The 16059-nt window shown below is 39.5% G+C and overlaps 1 pseudogene; it reads right to left on the reverse strand.

The window, feature by feature from the left end:
- Nucleotides 1-204: 204 nt before the first annotated feature.
- On the reverse strand, nt 205-11989 carry LOC148912830 (uncharacterized; annotated as a pseudogene).
- Between the last annotated feature and the right edge of the window lie 4070 nt (nt 11990-16059).

Here is a 16059-nt window from a genome sequence, read left to right on the forward strand (position 1 = left end):
GGCCGAGCGATATGCAAACATATCAAAACATTTTCGGGTAACTAGATCTATTTCAGAACCATGCAAGTAACGAAAAAAGTTGAAATTCAAGGAGTTTTCAAGGAGTTTAAGGTGTAGCGCGAACCATGTGTATAAATAAGCTAGCCGTGCCAATAGTGCTGCCAGTACATATGCGTGAAATAACAAGTTAAAACTTGCGACAAATTAGATTTAATTTGTTTATTTATAGACTACTTCACGTCATATTGATATACAAGTAAAGAGTAATTGCTATCCATTAGCACTACGATCAGTCACTACATTCTTCAAACTCCCTTCTTTAAATTCAAATCACAATCTGAAAACATATGGTGGACGATCCTTCTCTTTTGCTGCACCTGAACTCTGGAACTCTCTACCTCTACCTTTAAGATCCTGTCAAACTGTCCTTGAATTCAAGTCTCAACTTAAAACTCACCTGTTTAAAAAATATCTTGATTTCTAGTTATCTTTAGTTATTTCGTGATTATTATTGTTATATTATAGCACATAGAGCATTTATTTGGATATGCGCTATATAAATGCACTGTATATTATTATTACTATTATTATTACATTTTAACCAGCTATGGGTTATAGAGCCTCATGCTCCCTCGAGTTCACAACCTCTAAACGCAGATATGATGAACCAAAACCAAAACCAAAACCAAAACCAAAACCAAAACCAAAACCAAAACCAAAACCAAAACCAAAACCAAAACCAAAACCAAAACCAAAACCAAAACCAAAACCAAAACCAAAACCAAAACCAAAACCAAAAAAAGAAAACGTACTGTCGCTGCTATAGAGTTTTCAAGTCGCAGGAACATGCTTCTTCGTTCCCAAAGCGCACTCTCCGAGGAAGAGGAGAGTGGACCCTGGAAACGAGGTTGAAAGGCTGAATAGCACACTAAATAATTTTAAAGGACTTTGGTTGCTTCGAGCATACCTCCTAAAACCCAACTCAGTTCAAAACCATGCAAATCTTTTGTATGTTTGGCGGGTTCATTAAGACCTTATGTCAATTCAAAGATCAAACAGTTGGCCGGTTTTAAATGGTTCAGACTAGTTGAAGTTGTCTTTATTGATATAGAGGCTTTGCACCATCACGTGATGGCAGCCATGACATGACAGAAACAATTGAATCTGGTCCAAACTGATTTACACAAATATATGACTCTATTTTTGTGCCTCCTGTATAGTAAAGAAAACGATCCAACACATCGACCAATGGGACGAAAACATTTTGGGAACAGTTTGATTCACATCCATGATTGATTTTCACAGGGAGAAAAATGACGAACTAATGACCTCTCAAGTCTTGAACGGTCATATGTCAAGTCATTTTTCTATGTTTCTAACAATTCTATATCTTCATAAAAAATAGCTATAATTATTTTGGAAAAACCCTTTGAAACTTTTGGTGGCTGCAGGCAAGGGCCAATATTTAGCCCAACAAACTACTAAGTGAATGAAATGAAAGGGAATCCAAAGCCAAGGTACTGAAAGAGGGCTTATATTGGACTATTTTAGACAGTTTTCTCAAGAAAATGTCAAGAAAAAGTGGCTCCCATTTATTTTCCATCGAACTATAGGCGTGGAAAAAAAATACAGTGATCGAGAAGCAACACATTGCGCGCGCCGGGCACAAATGACCTCCGCACGGGAAAACGTCACCAAAATAAAGAAATCCTATTAATTTTATCATTCGACGTCCAACTAAGCTGAAAATTTCATAGAATATTTGAGAAGTGATAGTTTATAACAAAATTCATTTTTAAGAGGTTATGACGTGTCTATGACGTCATATTCGGCATCTCCTTGTATGGTAATTTCTTATCGTTGATTGCTGTCTTTCTCATTTGACTTGATCAGATGGAGAGTGTTGTGCAAAACATTTCAACGTTTATGGGAACTCGTTACGACGTTTCTTACTAAACATATTAAAGATTAAAGGATTTTGTGACGTCATCCAATTTGACGCCATCTTACATGATAATACGCCATCTCTTGAATAGTCAATGCTCTCTCGAGACATTTCTGCGATTCTTCGTACTTGCCCAGATCAATTAGGTTCAATCCTAGATTACTCAATATACTAGCAAGTGTTGGATGATTTTTATCATACGTCATCTCTTGAATAGTCAATGCTCTCTCGAGACATTTCTTCGCTTCTTCAAGCTTGCTCAGATCGCGGAGCTTCAATCCTAGATTACTCAATGTAGTAGCAAGTGTTGGATGATTTTGATCATACGCCATCTCTTGAATAGTCAATGCCCTCTCGAGACATTTCTGCGCTTCTTTAAACTTGCAAAGATGACGGTGGTTCAATCCTAGATTACTCGATGTAGTAGAGAGTGTTGGATGACTTTTCTCATACGCCATCTCTTGAATAGTCAATGCTCTCTCGAGACATTTCTGCGCTTCCTCATTCTTGCCCAGATCACGGAGGTTCGATCCTAGATTACTCAATGTAATAGCAAGTGTTGGATGATTTTGATCATACGCCATCTCCTGAATAGTCAATGCTCTCTCGAAACCTTTCTGCGCTTCCTCATTCTTGCCCAGATCACGGAGCTTCAATCCTAGATTACTCGATGTAGTAGAGATGGTTGGATGATTTTTATCATACGCCATCTCTTGAATAGTCAATGCTCTCTATTGACATTTCTGCGCTTCTTCATACTTGCCCACATTAAAGAGAATCGATCCTAGATTACTCAATGTAGTAGCATGTGTTGGATGGTTTTGATCATACGCCATCTCTTGAATAATCAATGCTCTATCGAGATATTTCTGCGATTCTTCGTACTTGCCCAGATCAATTAGGTTCAATCCTAGATTATTCAATGTAGTAGCAAGTGTTGGATGATTTTTATCATACGCCATCTCTTGAATAGTCAATGCTCTTTCGAAACATTTCTGCGCTTCTTCATACTTGCCCAGATGACTGAGATTCAATCATAGATTACTCAATGTAATAGCAAGTGTTGTATGATTTTTATCATACGCCATCTCCTCAATAGTCAATGCTCTCTCGAGACATTTCTGTGCTTCTTCATGCTTGCCTAGATCAGGGAGGTTCGATCCTATATTAATCAATGTAGTAGCAAGTATTGGTTGATTTTGATCATACCCCATCTCTTGAATAGTCAATGCTCTCTCGAGACATTTCTGCGCTTCTTCGTACTTGCCCAGATTAAAGAGAATCGATCCTAGATTACCCAATGTAGTAGCATGTGTTGGATGAATTTGATCATACGCCATGTCTTGAATAGTCAATGCTCTCTATAGACATTTCTGCGCTTCCTCATTCTTGCCCAGATCACGGAGGTTCGATCCTAGATTACTCAATGTAATAGCAAGTGTTGGATGATTTTGATCATACGCCATCTCCTGAATAGTCAATGCTCTCTCGAAACCTTTCTGCGCTTCCTCATTCTTGCCCAGATCACGGAGCTTCAATCCTAGATTACTCGATGTAGTAGAGATGGTTGGATGATTTTTATCATACGCCATCTCTTGAATAGTCAATGCTCTCTCGAGACATTTCTGCGCTTCCTCATTCTTGCCCAGATCACGGAGGTTCGATCCTAGATTACTCAATGTAATAGCAAGTGTTGGATGATTTTGATCATACGCCATCTCCTGAATAGTCAATGCTCTCTCGAAACCTTTCTGCGCTTCCTCATTCTTGCCCAGATCACGGAGCTTCAATCCTAGATTACTCGATGTAGTAGAGAGGGTTGGATGATTTTTATCATACGCCATCTCTTGAATAGTCAATGCTCTCTCGAGACATTTGTGCGCTTCTTCATGCTTGTCCAGATCGCGGAGGTTCGATCCTAGATTATTCAATGTAGTAGTAAGTGTTAGATGATTTTGAACATAATCCATCTCTTGAATAGTCAATGCTCTCTCGAGACATTTCTGCGCTTCTTCATACTTGCCCAGATCACGGAGGTTAGATCCTAGATTACTCAATGTAATAGCAAGTGTTGGATGATTTTGATCATACGCCATCTCTTGAATAGTCAATGCTCTCTATAGACATTTCTGCGCTTCTTCATACTTGCCCAGATCTCGGTGGATCGATCCTAGATTACTCAATGTAATAGCAAGTGTTGGATGATTTTCATCATACGCCATCTCTTGAATAGTCAATGCTCTCTATTGACATTTCTGCGCTTCTTCATACTTGCCCAGATTAAAGAGAATCGATCCTAGATTACTCAATGTAGTAGCATGTGTTGGATGATTTTGATCATACGCCATCTCTTGAACAGTCAATGATCTCAAAAGACATTTCTGCGCTTCTTCATACTGGCTCAGAAAACAGAGGTTCAATCCTAGATTACTCAATGTAATAACAAGTGTTGGATGATTTTAAACATACGTCATCTCTTGAATAGTCAAAGCTCTCTCGAGTATTTCTGCGATTCTTCATACTTGCCCAGATGACGGAGAATCGATCCTAGATTACTCAATGTAGTAGCAAGTGTTGGATGATTTTGATCATACGCCATCTCTTGAATAATCAATGCTTTCAAAAGACATTTCTGCGCTTTTTCATACTTGCTCAGAAAACAGAGGTTCAATCCTAGATTACTCAATGTAGTAGCAAGTGTTGGATGATTTTGATCATACGCCATCTCTTTAATAGTCAAAGGTCTCTCGAGATATTTCTGCGATTCTTCGTACTTACCCAGATGACGGAGAATCGTTACTAGATTACTCAGTGTAGCAGCAAGTTTTGGAAGATTTTGATCATACGCCATCTCTTGAATAGTCAATGCTCTCTCGAGACATTTCTGCGCTTCTTCATACTTGCCCAGATCAGGAAAGCTCAATCCTAGATTATTCAATGTAGTAGCAAGTGTTGGATAATTTTGATCATACGCCATCTCTTGAATAGTTAATGCTCTCTCGAGACATTTCTGCGCCTCTTCATGCTTGCACAGATGACGGAGGTTCGATCCTAGATTACTCAATGTAATAGCAAGTGTTGGATGATTTTGATCATACGCCATCTCCTGAATAGTCAATGCTCTCTCGAAACCTTTCTGCGCTTCCTCATTCTTGCCCAGATCACGGAGCTTCAATCCTAGATTACTCGATGTAGTAGAGAGGGTTGGATGATTTTTATCATACGCCATCTCTTGAATAGTCAATGCTCTCTCGAGACATTTCTGCGCTTCCTCATTCTTGCCCAGATCACGGAGGTTCGATCCTAGATTACTCAATGTAATAGCAAGTGTTGGATGATTTTGATCATACGCCATCTCGTGAATAGTCAATGCTCTCTCGAAACATTTCTGCGCTTCCTCATTCTTGCCCAGATCACGGAGCTTCAATCCTAGATTACTCGATGTAGTAGAGAGGGTTGGATGATTTTGATCATACGCCATCTCTTGAATAGTCATTGCTCTCTATTGACATTTCTGCGCTTCTTCATACTTGCCCAGATCTCGGTGGATCGATTCTAGATTACTCAATGTAATAGCAAGTGTTGGATGATTTTGATCATACGCCATCTCTTGAATAGTCAATGCTCTCTATTGACATTTCTGCGCTTCTTCATACTTGCCCAGATTAAAGAGAATCGATCCTAGATTACTCAATGTAGTAGCATGTGTTGGATGATTTTGATCATACGCCATCTCTTGAACAGTCAATGATCTCAAAAGACATTTATGAGATTCTTCATACTTGCCCAGATCACGGAGGTTCAATCCTAGATTACTCAATGTAATAACAAGTGTTGGATGATTTTAAACATACGCCATCTCTTGAATAGTCAAAGCTCTCTCGAGTATTTCTGCGATTCTTCATACTTGCCCAGATGACGGAGAATCGATCCTAGATTACTCAATGTAGTAGCAAGTGTTGGATGATTTTGATCATACGCCATCTCTTGAATAATCAATGCTTTCAAAAGACATTTCTGCGCTTTTTCATACTTGCTCAGAAAACAGAGGTTCAATCCTAGATTACTCAATGTAGTACCAAATGTTGGATGATTTTGATCATACGCCATCTCTTTAATAGTCAAAGCTCTCTCGAGATATTTCTGCGATTCTTCGTACTTACCCAGATGACGGAGAATCGTTCCTAGATTACTCAGTGTAGCAGCAAGTTTTGGAAGATTTTGATCATACGCCATCTCTTGAATAGTCAATGCTCTCTCGAGACATTTCTGTGCTTCTTCATACTTGCCCAGATCAGGAAACCTCAATCCTAGATTATTCAATGTAGTAGCAAGTGTTGGATAATGTTGATCATACGCCATCTCTTGAAAAGTCAATGCTCTCTCGAGACATTTCTGCGCCTCTTCATGCTTGCACAGATGACGGAGGTTCGATCCTAGATTACTCAATGTAATAGCAAGTGTTGGATGATTTTGATCATACGCCATCTCCTGAATAGTCAATGCTCTCTCGAAACCTTTCTGCGCTTCCTCATTCTTGCCCAGATCACGGAGCTTCAATCCTAGATTACTCGATGTAGTAGAGAGGGTTGGATGATTTTTATCATACGCCATCTCTTGAATAGTCAATGCTCTCTCGAGACATTTGTGCGCTTCTTCATGCTTGTCCAGATCGCGGAGGTTCGATCCTAGATTATTCAATGTAGTAGTAAGTGTTAGATGATTTTGAACATAATCCATCTCTTGAAAAGTCAATGCTCTCTCGAGACATTTCTGCGCCTCTTCATGCTTGCACAGATGACGGAGGTTCGATCCTAGATTACTCAATGTAATAGCAAGTGTTGGATGATTTTGATCATACGCCATCTCCTGAATAGTCAATGCTCTCTCGAAACCTTTCTGCGCTTCCTCATTCTTGCCCAGATCACGGAGCTTCAATCCTAGATTACTCGATGTAGTAGAGAGGGTTGGATGATTTTGATCATACGCCATCTCTTGAATAGTCAATGCTCTCTCGAGACATTTGTGCGCTTCTTCATGCTTGTCCAGATCGCGGAGGTTCGATCCTAGATTATTCAATGTAGTAGTAAGTGTTAGATGATTTTGAACATAATCCATCTCTTGAATAGTCAATGCTCTCTCGAGACATTTCTGCGCTTCTTCATCCTTGCCCAGATTAAAGAGAATCGATCCTAGATTACTCAATGTACTAGCATGTCTTGGATGATTTTGATCATACGCCATCTCTTGAATAGTCAATGATCTCAAAAGACATTTCTGCGCTTCTTCATACTTGCCCAGATCACGGAGGATCGATCCTAGATTACTCAATGTAATAGCAAGTGTTGGATGATTTTGATCATACGCCATCTCTTGAATAGTCAATGCTCTCTATTGACATTTCTGCGCTTCTTCATACTTGCCCAGATCACGGAGGTCCGATCCTAGATTACTCAATGTAATAGCAAGTGTTGGATGATTTTAAACATACGCCATCTCTTGAATAGTCAAAGCTCTCTCGAGTATTTCTACGATTCTTCATACTTGCCCAGATGACGGAGAATCGATCCTAGATTACTCAATGTAGTAGCAAGTGTTGGATGATTTTGATCATACGCCATCTCTTGAATAATCAATGCTCTCAAAAGACATTTCTGCGCTTTTTCATACTTGCCCAGAAAACAGAGGTTCAATCCTAGATTACTCAATGTAGTAGCAAGTGTTGGATGATTTTGATCATACGCCATCTCTTTAATAGTCAAAGCTCTCTCGAGATATTTCTGCGATTCTTCGTACTTACCCAGATGACGGAGAATCGTTCCTAGATTACTCAGTGTAGCAGCAAGTTTTGGAAGATTTTGATCATACGCCATCTCTTGAATAGTCAATGCTCTCTCGAGACATTTCTGTGCTTCTTCATACTTGCCCAGATCAGGAAACCTCAATCCTAGATTATTCAATGTAGTAGCAAGTGTTGGATAATGTTGATCATACGCCATCTCTTGAAAAGTCAATGCTCTCTCGAGACATTTCTGCGCCTCTTCATGCTTGCACAGATGACGGAGGTTCGATCCTAGATTACTCAATGTAATAGCAAGTGTTGGATGATTTTGATCATACGCCATCTCCTGAATAGTCAATGCTCTCTCGAAACCTTTCTGCGCTTCCTCATTCTTGCCCAGATCACGGAGCTTCAATCCTAGATTACTCGATGTAGTAGAGAGGGTTGGATGATTTTTATCATACGCCATCTCTTGAATAGTCAATGCTCTCTCGAGACATTTGTGCGCTTCTTCATGCTTGTCCAGATCGCGGAGGTTCGATCCTAGATTATTCAATGTAGTAGTAAGTGTTAGATGATTTTGATCATAATCCATCTCTTGAATAGTCAATGCTCTCTCGAGACATTTCTGCGCTTCTTCATCCTTGCCCAGATTAAAGAGAATCGATCCTAGATTACTCAATGTACTAGCATGTGTTGGATGATTTTGATCATACGCCATCTCTTGAATAGTCAATGATCTCAAAAGACATTTCTGCGCTACTTCATACTTGCCCAGATCTCGGTTGATCGATCCTAGATTACTCAATGTAATAGCAAGTGTTGGATGATTTTGATCATACGCCATCTCTTGAATAGTCAATGCTCTCTCCAGACATTTCTGCGCTTCTTCATTCTTGCCCAGATCTCGGTGGATCGATCCTAGATTACTCAATGTAATAGCAAGTGTTGGATGATTTTGATCATACGCCATCTCTTGAATAGTCAATGCTCTCTATTGACATTTCTGCGCTTCTTCATACTTGCCCAGATCACGGAGGTCCGATCCTAGATTACTCAATGTAATAGCAAGTGTTGGATGATTTTAAACATACGCCATCTCTTGAATAGTCAAAGCTCTCTCGAGTATTTCTGCGATTCTTCATACTTGCCCAGATGACGGAGAATCGATCCTAGATTACTCAATGTAGTAGCAAGTGTTGGATGATTTTGATCATACGCCATCTCTTGAATAGTCAATGCTCTCAAAAGACATTTCTGCGCTTTTTCATACTTGCCCAGAAAACAGAGGTTCAATCCTAGATTACTCAATGTAGTAGCAAGTGTTGGATGATTTTGATCATACTCCATCTCTTTAATAGTCAATGCTCTCTCGAGACATTTCTGCGCTTCTTCATACTTGCCCAGATCAGGAAAGCTCAATCCTAGATTATTCAATGTAGTAGCAAGTGTTTGATAATTTTGATCATACGCCATCTCTTGAATAGTCAATGCTCTCTCGAGACATTTCTGCGCCTCTTCATGCTTGCACAGATGACGGAGGTTCGATCCTAGATTACTCAATGTAATAGCAAGTGTTGGATGATTTTGATCATACGCCATCTCCTGAATAGTCAATGCTCTCTCGAAACCTTTCTGCGCTTCCTCATTTTTGCCCAGATCACGGAGCTTCAATCCTAGATTACTCGATGTAGTAGAGAGGGTTGGATGATTTTGATCATACGCCATCTCTTGAATAGTGAATGCTCTCTCGAGACATTTGTGCGCTTCTTCATGCTTGTCCAGATCGCGGAGGTTCGATCCTAGATTATTCAATGTAGTAGTAAGTGTTGGATGATTTTGAACATAATCCATCTCTTGAATAGTCAATGCTCTCTCGAGACATTTCTGCGCTTCTTCATATTTGCCCAGATTAAAGAGAATCGATCCTAGATTACTCAATGTAGTAGCATGTCTTGGATGATTTTGATCATACGCCATCTCTTGAATAGTCAATGATCTCAAAAGACATTTCTGCGCTTCTTCATACTTGCCCAGATCTCGGTGGATCGATCCTAGATTACTCAATGTAATAGCAAGTGTTGGATGATTTTGATCATACGCCATCTCTTGAATAGTCAATGCTCTCTATTGACATTTCTGCGCTTCTTCATACTTGCCCAGATCTCGGTGGATCGATCCTAGATTACTCAATGTATTAGCAAGTGTTGGATGATTTTCATCATACGCCATCTCTTGAATAGTCAATGCTCTCTATTGACATTTCTGCGCTTCTTCATACTTGCCCAGATTAAAGAGAATCGATCCTAGATTACTCAATGTAGTAGCAAGTGTTGGATGATTTTGATCATACGCCATCTCTTGAATAGTCAATGCTCTCTATTGACATTTCTGCGCTTCTTCATACTTGCCCAGATCTCGGTGGATCGATCCTAGATTACTCAATGTAATAGCAAGTGTTGGATGATTTTGATCATACGCCATCTCTTGAATAGTCAATGCTCTCTATTGACATTTCTGCGCTTCTTCATACTTGCCCAGATCACGGAGGTTCGATCCTAGATTACTCAATGTAATAGCAAGTGTTGGATGATTTTGATCATACGCCATCTCTTGAATAGTCAAAGCTCTCTCGAGTATTTCTGCGATTCTTCATACTTGCCCAGATGACGGAGAATCGATCCTAGATTACTCAATGTAGTAGCAAGTGTTGGATGATTTTGATCATACGCCATCTCTTGAATAATCAATGCTCTCAAAAGACATTTCTGCGCTTTTTCATACTTGCCCAGAAAACAGAGGTTCAATCCTAGATTACTCAATGTAGTAGCAAGTGTTGGATGATTTTGATCATACGCCATCTCTTTAATAGTCAATGCTCTCTCGAGACATTTCTGCGCTTCTTCATACTTGCCCAGATCAGGAAAGCTCAATCCTAGATTATTCAATGTAGTAGCAAGTGTTGGATAATTTTGATCATACGCCATCTCTTGAATAGTCAATGCTCTCTCGAGACATTTCTGCGCCTCTTCATGCTTGCACAGATGACGGAGGTTCGATCCTAGATTACTCAATGTAATAGCAAGTGTTGGATGATTTTGATCATACGCCATCTCCTGAATAGTCAATGCTCTCTCGAAACCTTTCTGCGCTTCCTCATTTTTGCCCAGATCACGGAGCTTCAATCCTAGATTACTCGATGTAGTAGAGAGGGTTGGATGATTTTGATCATACGCCATCTCTTGAATAGTGAATGCTCTCTCGAGACATTTGTGCGCTTCTTCATGCTTGTCCAGATCGCGGAGGTTCGATCCTAGATTATTCAATGTAGTAGTAAGTGTTAGATGATTTTGAACATAATCCATCTCTTGAATAGTCAATGCTCTCTCGAGACATTTCTGCGCTTCTTCATCCTTGCCCAGATTAAAGAGAATCGATCCTAGATTACTCAATGTACTAGCATGTCTTGGATGATTTTGATCATACGCCATCTCTTGAATAGTCAATGATCTCAAAAGACATTTCTGCGCTTCTTCATACTTGCCCAGATCTCGGTTGATCGATCCTAGATTACTCAATGTAATAGCAAGTGTTGGATGATTTTGATCATACGCCATCTCTTGAATAGTCAATGCTCTCTATTGACATTTCTGCGCTTCTTCATACTTGCCCAGATCTCGGTGGATCGATCCTAGATTACTCAATGTAATAGCAAGTGTTGGATGATTTTGATCATACGCCATCTCTTGAATAGTCAATGCTCTCTATTGACATTTCTGCGCTTCTTCATACTTGCCCAGATCACGGAGGTCCGATCCTAGATTACTCAATGTAATAGCAAGTGTTGGATGATTTTAAACATACGCCATCTCTTGAATAGTCAAAGCTCTCTCGAGTATTTCTGCGATTCTTCATACTTGCCCAGATGACGGAGAATCGATCCTAGATTACTCAATGTAGTAGCAAGTGTTGGATGATTTTGATCATACGCCATCTCTTGAATAATCAATGCTCTCAAAAGACATTTCTGCGCTTCTTCATACTTGCCCAGATCTCGGTGGATCGATCCTAGATTACTCAATGTAATAGCAAGTGTTGGATGATTTTGATCATACGCCATCTCTTGAATAGTCAATGCTCTCTATTGACATTTCTGCGCTTCTTCATACTTGCTCAGATCTCGGTGGCTCGATCCTAGATTACTCAATGTAGTAGCAAGTGTTGGATGATTTTGATCATACGCCATCTCTTGAATAATCAATGCTCTCTCGAGACATTTCTGCGCTTCTTCATACTTGCCCAGATCAGGAAAGCTCAATCCTAGATTATTCAATGTAGTAGCAAGTGTTGGATAATGTTGATCATACGACATCTCTTGAATAGTCAATGCTCTCTCGAGACATTTCTGCGCCTCTTCATACTTTCACATATCAAGGAGAATCGATCCTAGATTACTCAATGTAGTAGCAAGTGTTGGATGATTTTGATCATACGCCATCTCTTGAATAATCAATGCTCTCAAAAGACATTTCTGCGCTTCTTCATACTAGCCAAGATGACGGAGGTTCAATCCTAGATTAATTAATGTAGTAGCAAGTGTTGCATGATTTTGATTATACGCCATCTCTTTAATAGTCAAAGCTCTCTCGAGATATTTCTGCGATTCTTCGTACTTGCCCAGATCAATTAGGTTCAATCCTAGATTACTCAATGTAGTAGCAAGTGTTGGATGATTTTTATCATACGCCATCTCTTGAATAGTCAATGCTCTTTCGAAACATTTCTGCGCTTCTTCATACTTGCCCAGATGACTGAGATTCAATCATAGATTACTCAATGTAATAGCAAGTGTTGTATGATTTTTATCATACGCCATCTCCTCAATAGTCAATGCTCTCTCGAGACATTTCTGTGCTTCTTCATGCTTGCTTAGATCGCGGAGGTTCGATACTATATTAATCAATGTAGTAGCAAGTGTTGGTTGATTTTCATCATACCCCATCTCTTGAATAGTCAATGCTTTCTCGAGACATTTTTGCGCTTCTTCATACTTGCCCAGATTAAAGAGAATCGATCCTAGATTACTCAATGTAGTAGCGAGTGTTGGATTATTTTGATCATACGCCATGTCTTGAATAGTCAATGATCTCAAAACACATTTATGAGATTCTTCATACTTGCTCAGATCACGGAGGTCCGATCCTAGATTACTCAATGTAATAGCAAGTGTTGGATGATTTTGATCATACGCCATCTCTTGAATAGTCAATGCTCTCTATTGACATTTCTGCGCTTCTTCATACTTGCCCAGATCACGGAGGTCCGATCCTAGATTACGCAATGTAATAGCAAGTGTTGGATGATTTTAAACATACGCCATCTCTTGAATAGTCAAATTTCTCTCGAGTATTTCTGCGATTCTTCATACTTGCCCAGATGACGGAGAATCGATCCTAGATTACTCAATGTAGTAGCAAGTGTTGGATGATTTTGATCATACGCCATCTCTTGAATAATCAATGCTCTCAAAAGACATTTCTGCGCTTTTTCATACTTGCCCAGAAAACAGAGGTTCAATCCTAGATTACTCAATGTAGTAGCAAGTGTTGGATGATTTTGATCATACGCCATCTCTTGACTATTCAATGCTCTCTCGAGACATTTCTGAGCTTCTTCATACTTGCCCAGATTAAAAAGAATCGATCCTAGATTACTCAATGTAGTAGCATGTGTTGGATGATTTTGATCATACGCCATCTCTTGAATAGTCAATGATCTCAAAACACATTTATGAGATTCTTCATACTTGCGCAGATCTCGGTGGCTCGATCCTAGATTACTCAATATAGTAGCAAGTGTTGGATGATTTTAAACATACGCCATCTCTTGAATAGTCAAAGCTCTCTCGAGACATTTCTGCGCTTCTTCATACTTGCCCAGATTAAAAAGAATCGATCCTAGATTACTCAATGTAGTAGCATGTGTTGGATGATTTTGATCATACGCCATCTCTTGAATAGTCAATGCTCTCTAGTGACATTTCTGCGCTTCTTCATACTTGCCCAGATCACGGAGGTCCGATCCTAGATTACTCAATGTAATAGCAAGTGCTGGATGATTTTGATCATACGCCATCTCTTGAATAGTCAATGCTCTCTATTGACATTTCTGCGCTTCTTCATACTTGCCCAGATCCCGGAGGTCCGATCCTAGATTACTCAATGTAATGGCAAGTGTTGGATGCTTTTAAACATACGCCATCTCTTGAATAGTCAAAGCTCTCTCGAGTATTTCTGCGATTCTTCATACTTGCCCAGATGACGGAGAATCGATCCTAGATTACTCAATGTAGTAGCAAGTGTTGGATGATTTTGATCATACGCCATCTCTTGAATAATCAATGCTCTCAAAAGACATTTCTGCGCTTTTTCATACTTGCCCAGAACACAGAGGTTCAATCCTAGATTACTCAATGTAGTAGCAAGTGTTGGATGATTTTGATCATACGCCATCTCTTTAATAGTCAAAGGTCTCTCGAGATATTTCTGCGATTCTTCGTACTTGCCCAGATGACGGAGAATCGATCCTAGATTACTCAGTGTAGCAGCAAGTTTTGGATGATTTTGATCATTCGACATCTCTTGAATAGTCAATGCTCTCTCGAGACACTTCTGCGCTTCTTCATACTTGCCCAGATCAGGAAAGCTCAATCCTAGATTATTCAATGTAGTAGGAAGTGTTGGATAATTTTGATCATACGCCATCTCTTGAATAGTCAATGCTCTCTCGAGACATTTCTGCGCCTCTTCATACTTTCACATATCAAGGAGAATCGATCCTAGATTACTCAATGTAGTAGCAAGTGTTGGAGGATTTTGATCATACGCCATCTCTTGAATAATCAATGCTCTCAAAAGACATTTCTGCGCTTCTTCATACTAGCCCAGATGACGGAGGTTCAATCCTAGAATAATTAATGTGGTAGCAAGTGTTGGATGATTTTGATCATACGCCATCTCTTTAATAGTCAAAGCTCTCTCGAGATATTTCTGCGATTCTTCGTACTTGCCCAGATCAATTAGGTTCAATCCTAGATTACTCAATGTAGTAGCAAGTGTTGGATGATTTTTATCATACGCCATCTCTTGAATAGTCAATGCTCTTTCGAAACATTTCTGCGCTTCTTCATACTTGCCCAGATGACTGAGATTCAATCATACATTATTCAATGTAGTAGCAAGTGTTGGATAATTTTGATCATACGCCATCTCTTGAATAGTCAATGCTCTCTCGAGACATTTTACCGCCTCTTCATACTTTCACATATCAAGGAGAATCGATCCTAGATTACTCAATGTAGTAGCAAGTGTTGGAGGATTTTGATCATACGCCATCTCTTGAATAATCAATGCTCTCAAAAGACATTTCTGCGCTTCTTCATACTTGCCCAGATGACGGAGGTTCAATCCTAGATTAATTAATGTAGTAGCAAGTGTTGCATGATTTTGATCATACGCCATCTCTTTAATAGTCAAAGCTCTCTCGAGATATTTCTGCGATTCTTCGTACTTGCCCAGATCAATTAGGTTCAATCCTAGATTACTCAATGTAGTAGCAAGTGTTGGATGATTTTTATCATACGCCATCTCTTGAATAGTCAATGCTCTTTCGAAACATTTCTGCGCTTCTTCATACTTGCCCAGATGACTGAGATTCAATCATAGATTACTCAATGTAGTAGCATGTGTTGGATGATTTTGATCATACGCCATGTCTTGAATAGTCAATGATATCAAAAGACATTTATGAGATTCTTCATACTTGCTCAGATCTCGGTGGCTCGATCCTAGATTACTCAATGTAGTAGCAAGTGTTGGATGATTTTAAACATACGCCATCTCTTGAATAGTCAAAGCTCTCTCGAGATATTTCTGCGATTCTTCATACTTGCGCAGATGACGGAAAATCTATCCTAGATTACTCAATGTAGTAGCGAGTGTTGGATGATTTTGATCATACGCCATCTCTTTAATAGTCAATGCTCTCTCGAGACTTTTCTGTGATTCATCGTACTTGCCCAGATCAATTAGGTTCAATCCTAGAATACTCAATGTAGTAGCAAGTGTTGGATGATTTTGATCATACGTCATCTCTTGAATATTCAATGCTCTCAAAAGACATTTCTGCGCTTCTTCATACTTGCCCAGATCTCTGTGGCTCGTTCCTGGATTACTCAATGTAGTAGCAAGTGTTGGATAATGTTGATCATACGACATCTCTTGAATAGTCAATGCTCTCTCGAGACATTTCTGCGCCTCTTCATACTTTCACA

Source organism: Actinia tenebrosa, unplaced genomic scaffold (assembly GCF_029948245.1).
Source record: "Actinia tenebrosa isolate PJP-AT-01 unplaced genomic scaffold, QUT_ActTen_1.0 PGA_scaffold10__47_contigs__length_13832649, whole genome shotgun sequence".
In the NCBI taxonomy this organism is placed as follows: Eukaryota; Metazoa; Cnidaria; class Anthozoa; order Actiniaria; family Actiniidae; genus Actinia; species Actinia tenebrosa.